General features: G+C 40.7%; 1 non-coding gene across 1 annotated transcript; it reads left to right on the forward strand.

Moving 5' to 3' along the window:
* The first annotated feature begins 6,128 nt into the window (after positions 1-6,128).
* LOC126029378 (small nucleolar RNA SNORA51) lies at positions 6,129-6,261 on the forward strand. The gene has a single exon (XR_007502989.1). It is a non-coding gene; the product is annotated as a small nucleolar RNA SNORA51 (small nucleolar RNA).
* The last annotated feature ends 6,575 nt before the right edge of the window (positions 6,262-12,836 follow it).

Below are 12,836 nucleotides of genomic sequence, written 5' to 3' on the forward strand. Positions count from 1 at the left end.
CCCTCCTCAGCCAACAAGATGGGAGTCTTGGTGCTTTGTTTGCTGAAGCAGACACAGAGGGAAAATGATCAGGAAATGGGGCCACTGTTTTGTTGAAGGGCTTGGCTATGGAGACTGGTTACTGGAGCAAAGTTTGCCTTCTTGATGGAATACATTTTTCCTGGTCCATTGACTCAAAAGAACAAATTTTAGGGAAGTTTTTTGTATGTACCTTCCTGTGTTTCTGAGCTACTTGATGCTTCAGCTACAAATCTTGGCTAGAAGAGGCAAGAAGTCAGTCTCCAGCCCTGAACTGTGCTATGTCTCAGGTCATGCTGTGCCCAGCAGGTGAGGCTTTTTTCCATCAAGTCTTATGATGATCCAGCAATCGAAAAAAGGTAAAGTCCATCTAGTCCATCTTCCCCTAAGTCACACTCTTGGCATTTAACAGTAAATGTGCATTTATTTTCTAATGGGATTTTTTTGTTCTGCTATGAGGCCAGTTCTTGAGCAAAATCGTTGTGAACAGCTTGTACAAGGCTGAAAGTTGTGAATATCATAGAAATTGGCACATGGAACTTTCAGAGTCCTCAGCTTTCTCTCATTTACCCCCACACCAAAATCACAACATACACCCAGGAATATGTACCACCCCTTTCAGTGGGCACACATGATTCTATGACCACTCCTTGCCCCACCCACAAAAACAATCAAGATTCCAAACAGTTTCAATTCTTCATTTAAGATAAAGAAGCCAGCAAAACTTCCTTTGTGAAAGGTTTTTAAAAACCTTCTAGGCTTTTTGTCAAGAATCAGAGTTTCCAGGATTAGGCCACTGCTGCCATGAACTTCAAGTTGAAGCTATTCTAGTTATAGAATCAAAGCTATTCTACAATCAGAACATGATCAACTTCAGCTCTGAGCCAGTTGTTTCAATTGGGGTGGTTAGTTTTAATACTCTTTATTTTCCTGAAAAATCAACACATCCACCCCTACATGCCTTGAAACAACAGACCTTTGCTGTTTCTTACCATTCTGTGAATGGCTGGGCAGGCCAATGGTGTCCACTGGTTAGCTGGCAGCATCCTATAAGAGATGATGGTCTCTGATGCTTTTGTTTGCTTTGCAAGGTCATTTATTTGGCAGGTCTGAGGTACTTGTCTCATCTACTCACATAGTCTCTCCTTTTATTCTATAGCAGTCAGTTCAGGTGTCTTCTTGGGTTCCAACCAGCAGCCAGAGAGCTTGAGTCCCACTTCTTAAATCTTGGTTGGCATCACATTCTCTAATGCCCCATCCACCAGATGCCCCCACTGACTCCAGTGTCCCCTTGACTCAGTTTAATCCAGATTTAAGCAAATGGATAAAGAGATTATGTTTAATACAAGGAAACAACAGATAGTACATTGCAGAGGGGCCTTGATAAGAGATCAAAAGGACTTTCCATAGACATTTTTTGCAAACAAATAATTCCTTTGTGCTAGAGTTAAATGGCACAGGCACAGAAGAAAGGAAACCAAGGGGATATGACAGGTCTTGGTCAACTCCTTAGTCCTTCTGCTCATGTCTCTGAGGAAAATCCTCTAACTAAAGGTGCCCAATAAAGCTTAATTTGGGGATACCTATCTCCCTGACCAATAACTAGAGGTTTCTTCCTGTTCTCCATCTCTATTTTCACCTCCTCCTATCATCAATGCAGAGGGAACCTTTCCAATGCAAGCCTTCTCCAATTAAAATTTTTAAATAATAGAAATCTCTTAGATTTTGACACACAATAAGGTCATGAGATTGAGTAGTTGACACACAGGCTTTGCAAGCTCACAGGACGAATATCAAATCCCACCGCAATCTTTACTTCAGGCATGTTAACTAATCTTTGAAGACACGGGCTTTTACTGGTAGATGTACATGTGGGGTATTTCATCAGAGGGGACATGTGAACAAGGCCTTTGATGTGCCCCATCCCCGACAGGGCAGTGCCCCAGGGGTGAGGTTGCCTTTGGCATCCATGGTGTCCCAAACAGAAGGGGATTATTCTCTTTGGTGATGGGCTGATTTCTGCTACAAAGGAATTATTTATGATCTCCAGGTTTATGTTAGGAAGGGCTTCCTGATCTCTGACAGGTAAATTTTCCATATTTTAACATATTCAAGAGCACTCACGAAGCTAGAGAGGTAGATTGGCTATTGAGAAGCAGGAAGCATGATGCCTGGTCAGAGAGCCAGGGGAGAGCTAGGACAAGTAGGGTTTTTAGGGGGCAAATGGCACAGGAAGATGAGGTTCAAGCCCAGGTGGGAGGCTGTGAGTGGGTATTGGATATGTTCCCATGAGAATGATAGCAGCCGGTTTCAAAAAATGCTTGTAAGATAATAACCTTTCTATAAACCCTATTTAGTCTTCTGGAACTCCGGGCAAGCATTGTATGGACCATTTACAGCAGACTATATGTTAACAGATATTGGGACTTGTCTGGAGTTCATATAGTCATGGGGCAGTGCTGCGATGGCTGCATGGCTCAATATGGTACCCACATCCTGCCCTGTCCCCTACACCTCTCCTCTCTGAAGATTCCTACAAACAGAAAAGGCCCTCTACTCACATGCATTCCAGATCTCCTTTACCAGTTGCAGAAGTTTATCTATTGAAGCAATATCCCTGATATGGACCAACAAGGAGGAGGGGCCAGGTTAGAGGTTCGCACAGATCTGGACTCCACCTTGGTTCTCAGTGACACTCCAGCTTGTCATTCCTCCTTGCCTCTTCTGTCCACTGGACCAGCAGGTTGTTCTGTATCATGGGCATTACACTCAACACACTATACTCATCCACTCACTGTTCTGGACCTTAGCCTCTCAGGATTCCATAGCCAGATATGAAAGCCTGTTTCCCCAGATTTAGATAGAAGGGCAGGGGACATCTTTGCCCTCCTCCTGTGATCCCAAACTGGGTGGTTTCTCCTCCCAGCTTAGCACTGCTCTATTCTCAAGCAAACATCCAGCTAAAACCCCCATAACTGACACTGCTTGGGGAATAAAAGCCCCACTATATGGAAGATTATGAAGAGAACTAGCAGGATAGTTTGCCCTCACAGAGTCTGTGTTCTTGTTTTGTTGTTGGACCATACCTAGCAGTGCTCAGGGCTTACTCCTAGCTCTGCACTCAGGTATTACTCTTGGTGGGGCTGGAGGGGCCATAGGAAATGCTGTGAATCAAAGTCAGATTGGTCATGGGCAAGGGAAGTGTGATACCTGTTGTACCATTGCCCTGCCTAAGTCTGTGTTTTTGAAGAGGTAAGACATGAGGAAATAGGTCCAAGAGGGCTCTGAGTGTATTCCCAGCCTATTATCACCACTTCAAGGGTTCCTTGCCACCTATGGCCACCTATTTATGACCAGGTGGCTATATGCAAATGTAAAATGATATTTGCATTTTCAATAAATCTTGCTACAGGGCTATGAACAGTGGATTGAGAGGAAGGGTCAGGTTGACAGATATGTTTGGGTACTAAGAGAATATGGCAGGAACCAAGCCAATGGGAGACAGGGTACAGTGGAAGCAGAGAGTGTCAAGAAGGGCCTAGAAGAACTGATGGCCCTGGTTGGAGACTGGTTGGAGAAGTGAGAAGGTAATGGAAGCTAAGAGGACTTGGTGGCTGTGTGGGGCCTGGGCCTAGTATGCAAGAAGGGAGCTGAATTATATGCAGAGCACAGAGTCACTGCAAATGCAAACCTTTAACCGGCTAATAGGAATCTATTGAAAAGAAAAAGAAATAATTATCACCATGCTGCAGTTCAATACATCCTGGGCTCATCGCTCTCAGTGGCCTGACCTCTGAGAGGAAAGGCATTGTCACTAGGAGCGAGGGGGTGGTAGCTATGATTCATACAACTCAAAAGCTGTGGGCTTTCCTCCAAACCCAAAGAAAGGAGCATAGTTAGTATGTCAGCAGCCTTTTATTAAAGTCCTTTATAAATACGGAAACAGCATCTTAAAATGCTCAGCTCCTAAAACAGAGAAGGAGGTGCAGAAAGCTTCTTCAAAGCAATGGGGCACATGTGAGGGACTTAAAACTATGGCTGAATGAGGCAACATGGGGACCTGCAGTGAAGACTTTCGATGCTTACAGGAAAGATGGGGAAACTGAAGACTCAATGGTGATATTAGCTGCAACCTGACCATTGGCTGGACTTATTTTGAGAACGTATGGGAGAGGGGTCAAGCATGTGAGGTCAAGTCTGATTTCTTGGTCTGAGTGCCCTTGCCTTTGATCTACTTCTCTATTCCGTCCTATATTGGAGGTGTCCTTTATTCACTTCCTGTGACCCCTGTCTGATAGGCTTTGCCTCCCAACCTTATATAGGAAGCTCTATCACGGTTAGTTGATACTAAATGTGCAGATCAAACCTCAGTGGCAAGTCCATAAGTGGACTCCTGACTCAGCTGCTCTTTCCACTGAAGCTGATACTAGTATCTGGCTCTCTTACTTCAAGGCTGAAACAGAAGAGACACTTGCTAAAGTGTCTACAGTACAATAAAACACAAGAAATGCTGCCTCTCTAGGTTCTGATTGATCTTAAGTAACAGGTTCACACAACAACATAACTGGTTTAGGGGAGAGCAAACAGAAGTAGATCAGGGTTCCTTCATGGAAAAATCCATGTGAGTTTCTCTGGATCCAAGACTGTCAGCTCCTCATCAAAATCTCTCTGGAGGACACTCTTGTCTATTCTCCTGAAGGGAGAACAGTATTGCCTCCCAGAGGCAATGAATTCTGTAGTTGAATTATTTTATTTGCTGATTTAAATATCAGTGGGCATGCTTTTACTAAACTTTTGTCATTTAAATGGTTTCAATGTCCAGAAGTCCTACTGTCTTCTGCCAATTCCCTCCAATGTGCAGGATCAGTGTCATTCCTGAATCAAATTAAACATAGTCAAATAGCAGAGTCCCTACTTGGCGGAATCTCCTGGGCTTAGACAAGATCACAGTGTATAGTGTCTTGCTCTTCTGGAACTTTTACACTTTTACACCAAAGATTACATAAACTTCTGAACAGAGAGAAGAGAAATCCTAAAGAGAGAGAGAGAGAGAGAGAGATAGAGAGATAGAGAACAACCCTCCCTAAAAATGATACCCCAAATCTTCAGAAACTCCCCCACAGAGGAACAAGAGACAAAGATGCCCTGAAAACACTTTAAGATAGACCTACATGATGAGCTCCACGCTTGAAATTTCATCTTAAAAAGCTAACCAAATGCTCCTCCAAGGAATCTGTTTCCTATATAATAAACCACCCTAAAACCTAGACACATGACTGCCAAACCTCTGGAATGCTCACATATTCTGGGGATAAAGAATTCAAGACAGGGCACCCAGGGATGGCTTCTATCTGCTCCAAACTTCAACTGAAAAGATTCAGAGAGGAAGAATGACTTGCACATTTGGGGATTGGAATTACTGGAAGTCTTTTTCATTCACCTATGCGCACTTGATGAGAATGGCCAGAATGTTGGACTCGGGTGAGATGGAGGAAGCAGATGATCTTTCTAGCATCATGAGCCCAGAACCCCCATGACAGGTCTTTAGCAAAGAAAGAAGAAGCTCTAAGGTCATTAGGATCTAATTTTAAAAGTCACATGGTAGATGAATGGCTAAAGAAACTATGGTACATACATGCAATGGAAATTTTTGCAACCATCAAACAAGATGAAGTCATAAAATTTTCCTATACATGGATGTATATGGAATTTATTGTGCTGAGTAAAGTAAGTCAGAGGGAGAGAGATAAACACAGAATGGTCTCACTCATCTATGGGTTTTGAGAAAAATGAAAATCACTTGTGTAATGATTCTCAAAGACAAAATAGAGGAGGACTGGAGGGCCCAGCTCCTGACATGAGCTCACCACAGGGATTGTTTAGTGCAGTCACAGAAATAATTACACTGAGTACTGTCATAACAAAATGTGACTGAATGAGGGAAGTAGAAAGCCTGTCTAGAGTACAGGCCAGTATGTGGTGGGGAGGAAGGACACTTGGGATATTGGTGATGGGAATGTTGCACTGGTGAAGGGTTTATATATATAAATAAATATATATAAATATATATATAAATTTTTATCTATATAAATAAAAAAAAGAAAAGATAAGGCCTCCTAATGCTTACCACAGGCTGTGTTCTTTATACTGACTATATAGAAAGAGGAGGTACAGTAAATGCTCCCCATATACACCTCAAACCAAGCCCTTTGCCTGGTCTGTATTGTGAGTGGGGGGACAAAAAAAGTCACATTGTGCCACTTCTGTTATATTCCATTGGTTGAAGAAATCATAAACATTGTTAAATTTAAGAATCAAGGACATAGGTTTGGGAAGAATGTCAGTGAAGTTGCATCCTATATCGGGGAGTGGCACACCCAGCAGTGCTCAGGTGTTACTTTTGGTTCTGCATTCAGAAATTACTCCTGGAAGGCTTGTGGGACTATATGGAGTACATATATGTATATATTCATATATATGAATACATATATGTATATATGTATGCATATATTCATATATATATGAATACATATATGTATACATACATATATGGGGATTGAACCCAGGTTGGCTGCATGCAAGGCAAACATCCTCTCTGCTGTGTTATCACTCAAGCCCCTTCCCCCAGTTCATTTTATTTTAAGACGTCCATATATAGCAGGAGTGGTGAACAAGTTCGACACAAAGAGCCAAAATTTTAAACTGTGAGAGTCAGAGAGCCACACCACGCAGTGATCTGCCAAAACAGACAAACACTCACACAAAAGCATCTAATTTTAACAATAATCTATTCAACACATATTGCATTTTGCCATTTTGAGTGAGGGTCAAGATCCTGCAGTGATGGTGAGGATGTGCTGTGTCCTCCACACTAAGAACTCACGGCAAGATGTGACCCAACATGTGCCACACTGGTTCCCCTCCACCCCCACACACCCCCAGTCGCTGGCCCATGCAGTTGTTTCCGAGGGATGGAAGACGGGATGACGCAGCCTGGGGGCGGGTCCTCAGAGGTCCCTCCTCAGGAGCAGCAGAACCAAATCCAAACTTGGCAAAGAACCACAGTATGCAAAATAATGATAAGAGGCAAAGAGCCGCATTAATTTTGGCCAGGAGCCACATGCGGCTCGAGAGCCCCATGTTCGCCATCACTGATATATAGGTTCTTCTAATGCTTTGCAGGAATTCAACAATCTCTGAAATGGAGTGGCTGAATCTTCTGAATTACAGGGTACCTAGGAACTCAGGATGTTTCAGGGCTACTTACCCTGACTCTTTAGAGATAGGGCTATGTTGTCAAAAAAGAGAGTTGAGGAATAAAGCGTGCTGTGGAACTACTGGGGAAATGGGCCAAGAGTAAAGCAATAGTTTGTCCCATGAATAATGAAACACTTGGTTTTTCCATCATCCATAATGCTAAGAAGAATTTGGACATTTGATGCTCATAGGTAAAACACAATACTTATTTCATCCCTCTTTTTAAACACTTTATATTCATTTAATTGGCATTTGTTTTTAAGATGTAGTCAGAGACTAACACACAATGTGGAAGCAAGGTGGGATAATACTGTACAAATTTTAGGAACAAAGCAATTCTCATTGTTCTCTTTGGATAAATGAATCCAAAGTTTGAAGGGGAGAAATTATTATGAATTTATACACACACGACATAAGATTGTTGGTTATAAACAGAACATATAAACAGATAAATGTGTTTAAGTTCATTGCTGAATTCTAAAAGGTGAATTTAATCCATTTAAGGAATATTTGTGCTGCTCTGAGAAGAGTCTAATGAATAAATACCTCTATATATTGCTGAGGCAGGTAGACAGCTTAGCTATTAGAGTCAAAATGCTGATGTCCAGCATTTGCAAGCCAAGCAGCTATTCCAATTGGATCCTAAATCGGGCCTTTCCTGGTCCAAGTATAGAGAGCAAACAGGCCAGGGACAAGAAAGGCTTTTATAAATAATTTAGTGTTATTAGCTCTTATAAATACAGTAAGATTTCCTTTTCCTTAAAAGTAAGATTCCTAGATAATTCCAGAAGTTATATAAGAGATTTCCAAATAATGTTCTACAGTCTTGTTACAGCTTCTTGACCTTTTCTGGGTCTAGAAAACCTTTCCTACTACCCTTATCCCATCAACCACATGATCATTTTCAATCTGTCCAGTTTGTGATAAAATGACAAACACAAATAAAGTCTTGAGTAAAATGTTTTTGCTGATGTATGAAAAGGAGAGCCGTAGCACATAGTCAGTGACAGGAAATGGAACCTGTGGATACATTTAAGTGAAAGCATCACATTTTGGGTTCTCAAGAATATTCACATTTTAGGGGTAGCCTAGATAAAGAGGGCATAGGCCAGAAAAGAAAAGATAAGGCAAGTGGAATAAAACCAATCTTTCAATTATATCACTAATCAGGCAGTGCTTTCAGGAAGCAGATAGGGTAGGAGAAAGATCTCAATTTTGTGTTTAATATTCTTAAATGCTTCCAAAGGTCAGAAGATCACAGAGTTCATACACCTTTCCCTTTGTCCCAACAACAGAAGAATGGAGCTTTGAGGGCAAGATTGGATGAATTCTGATAATTGTGCTATACCCAAGGGTGATGTTTAAAAAGTATACCCCCCAAAAAAATCTACAAAAAATTATATGTATTTTATTTTTCAGCCAGGTTCTTGTAACCTGGCTAAAAGACTCAGCTGCTAAGCTAAGTGTCAAGAAAAAGAAGTGGGTTTGATTCCACAGAGATCTTACTTCCAGTTATTTTGGCCATGATATCTAGAAAGAGTAACATAAACACATTATCTCATTTCAATAACTGAGTATAAATACAGGTGCTGCCTTTCATAGTCCCACACTCTAGAAACTCTAAGATGTCTGAGCACCAATAGATTTGTCTCTTATTCATTAATTCTTCCATTAGCTTATGTTTATTGTTAGGCCTGCATTTTTGTTTTTTGCTTTTTATAATTAATGCCATGAAACACCTGAGCTTGAAATAAAGCCCTGAACCTAAATAAATATAAGTAGAAAACATAGTAAAACAAGGTTCAGCTTCAAACCTCAGAGGCATCTGGGACTTTGCTTCACAGAGTAAAAAAAGATCATCTATCAATAGTCATTAGTGATTTAAAATGGAGTCACTTGCAAAACAATCAGTAAAAGGGTGATAATTTTTTTTTTTTTTTGGTTTTTGGGCCACACCCGGCAGTGCTCAGGGGTTACTCCTGGCTGTCTTGGCTGTCTGCTCAGAAATAGCTCCTGGCAGGCACGGGGGACCATATGGGACACCGGGATTCGAACCAACCACCTTTGGTCCTGGATCGGCTGCTTGCAAGGCAAACGCCACTGTGCTATATCTCTGGGCCCAGGGTGATAATTTTTCATACTCAAAAAAGATGACCCATTTGAGGCTTGAAAATTAACTACAAGAAATAGTCTTGTCAATATGACATCAACCCTGCCTATAATTAATCAGATACCAGCCCCTTTGTCTGTGAAGAAATCTCTGGAGTCTGCTTTCTATAACTTAAAAGATAAAGGTTGACCTTACCCTACTTGCCTAATAATAATTTATAGATGTGTAAACATTTACCACAACAATTACAGGTTGGCCTAATGAAATATCAGGAGCGTGAGTCACGAAAGGCCCAAGTGTGCATCATAAATTCAAAATCAGTCCTGCAGGCTGGGATCTGCCCATAAATTGCAAATCAAGGCAAACCCTTTCTAGAATAGACCATTTTAAAGGGGTAGAGGCATGAAGGTTTTGGTCTTATTCCCTTGGATCTGAGTCTGGATGTACCAGGTTTTCAATGTCAACTCCATGCTAGTGTTACCTAGGAAGTCATTTCATCCTTTGAACCCTTTAGGGCTTCATCTATAAAATGGGAGGATTAGTGTCCTTTCATAAGAGTTGCCAATGTGAGCAATACTTCATTCATTTGATAAGTTTTTTATTAACTTTTATATATCAAAAGATAGTTTTTAGAATTATACCTATCTCTGGTAAACTTGAATCCAATAGTGGCTATTAGATTTTACTTAATTTGTTCTGAATAGTAGCTAACATTTTTATTTTTGTTGGAACTTTATTTTTTAGGAAGTTTTCAGGATGATAAGCAATTTTAGCAAGTTTATTATGAACTATAATGAGAATATTCTTTTGTAAGTTAGATAACTAGAAGAGAAAAAGATTCTAGGAGAAGATGGCAACTACTAGTATCTCTCCCAATTTTTCATGAGACTGGTATTGGTGTTCTGCAAGGGAGAAAATAATGTAAACTCCTCTCTAGCATAACACAGACAGAATTGTTCAGGGGCACAGAATTTCTCCCATCCTGACCTAGAGAGATGCTTAAACCATACCCTCAACTCCTCATGGTAATTCCATTGAGTTTTCTATGGTTATCCCCACTAAAGTGGAAGGTCTCCGAGGCTCCTTGAGGCTAAAATCAATATAAAGAAATAAAAATAAATAGATTTTTTTTAATGAATTGGGGACTCCTTTGAGGACAAATGATTCCTCAAATCCAGCGGCAAATCTTAAGGTGGCTATAGGATAAAGATGACTCCTGCAGTCCCCCAGACCCAAACCACCCCATGTATTTAAAGGCCTAACCCCAGGAAAAAACACTTCTTCAGCCCTGCTAAGACTGTTCTATTCAGAAAGTAGGGCAGAGCTGGTCCTGCTGGTCTTCTCTAGCTGTCCATTGAAATGGAATGCAGACACCAAACTCTAAAATATTGCCAACCTGTTCTTCCCTTCAGTAGCATGTTCAAAAGTTGACCCCAATCAAAAAGTGGGGATAAGAAATGAACAGACATTTCCTCAAAGAAGAAATATAGATGGTCAAAAGGCACATGAGAAAACTGTTTTTATTACTAATAATCAGGGAGGTGCAAAAAAAGACAACAATTGGCATCATTTCACACCACAGAGACGGGCACACAGCACGAAGAACAATAATAACCAGTGCTGGTATGGATGTAGGGAGAAAGAGACTTTATCTACTGTTGTTTGGAATGCCAAATAGCCCAGCCTTTCTGGTACACAATATGAATATTCCTCAAAAAACTGAAACTTGAGTTTCCTTATGATCTAGCAATACCACTCCTAGGGAAAATGGCCTAATCACTTCTATGTTCATCGCAGCACTATTTACAATAGCCAGAATCTGGAAGCAACCTAGGTGCCCATCAATAGATGAGTGGCTAAAGAAAATGAAGTATATTATACAATGGAATACAATGCAGCTATTAGGAAAATGAAGTCATGAAATTTGTTTATACATGGCTGGATATAGAGAGTATTAAGCTGAGTGAAATGAATCAGAGGGAGAAAGATAAACATAGAAAAATCTCACTCATCTGTGGGATATAAGGAAAATAAAAGAGAGTGTGGGGATAATTCAAATACAATAGAAGATTGGGAGTACTAATCCATGGTGGGAAGCTTGCCACAAGATATGGAAAGTGCAAAGTTATAGAAGTTTCTACTATGAAAGAGACATACCTGGCACCCCTTCATTAATAGTAGAAAAAAAAAACAGTGTTAAAAAAAGAAAAGAATAGTAAAGGGTAAGAAAGAAAGAGAGAGAGCTAAAATGCCTGCCCCAGAAGCAGGTGTGTGTGGGGTGGGGGGGTGGAAGGGAAAGGGAATCAGGGAGGAGAAGAGGAAAACTGTTGACATTAGTGGCAGGATATGTGTACTGGTTAAGGTTGTTGTACATTGTATAATTGTAACTCAATCATGAACAACTTTATCTGTAAAAAAAAAAAAACTATAGTGTGAACAACCTTGTAACCATGATGTTTAAATTTTAAAAAATAATAATTAGGACCCGAGCAGTGGTGCAGCATTTCATGTGGTCCCCCAAGCCAGGAGCAATTTCTGAGCTCATAGCCAGGAGTAACCCCAGAGCATCACTGGGTGTGACCCCCCAAAAATCCAAAAAAAAACCCCAGCAATAATAATAATAATATAATAAAAATTTTGCCCTAAATGGCAAGAGGGAATGTTCTGGAAAAGGATGCCTTGCTCAAACTTCTTGGCTGCCACTGTTGTGAGCCTTTCAGATAACCTGATTTTTTTTTAATGCAAATATGAGACAAATACCCTGAATGCCACACTTAAGAAACACTTGGGCTCTGATTAATCCTAAATGTAACTATTCAGTATGTGTACTTTTCTTTTTCTTAAGAAAAGCCCCGTCTCTAGAAAAAGATTTGTTCTAGCTGATTGCTTGGCTACCAATCTCATCCTTGATTCTTTTTTTCCTCTGACACTTAAAAAAATCCAGTTTAGACTTTTGTTTTTTCAGAGTATATTGAGGTGGAAAATTTAGTCCCTGAAGAGTGGATCAACATCCTGGAGAACTTATATCCTATTTCAAGGAATACTGATTGATTAAAATGTTGGGCAGGAGACTAGCAAAAAGAAAGCCCTAGGTATAAACTAGAGGTTGAAAAGTCAGTTTCCTAAGGCAGGCCTCATGGGGTAAAACCTGTGAGTTGTGGACAAGTAATTGACCTATTCATTTTGTGAGTCAGGCACAAATGGTCAGAATTGCCATGATTTAGAGCAGGTTTATAGCTAGAGTACTTCAAGCAGCACTCACCATCTCTGTCCCCAAAAAATGCAAGTGGGATCATTGCCCAGCCCCAGAAAATGGAGGAGACAGTGCCAGAGTGATCCTACCCAGAATAAGATCTCACTCATCAGTCCTACTAAAAGGAGGGCTGAGCACTTCCCAATGTGCCAGGCTCCCAGAATAGATTTTTCCCTAGCTGCAACTGGATTACAGGAC

The sequence above is a fragment of the Suncus etruscus genome, chromosome 14, assembly GCF_024139225.1.
Source record: "Suncus etruscus isolate mSunEtr1 chromosome 14, mSunEtr1.pri.cur, whole genome shotgun sequence".
NCBI classification, from domain to species: domain Eukaryota; kingdom Metazoa; phylum Chordata; class Mammalia; order Eulipotyphla; family Soricidae; genus Suncus; species Suncus etruscus.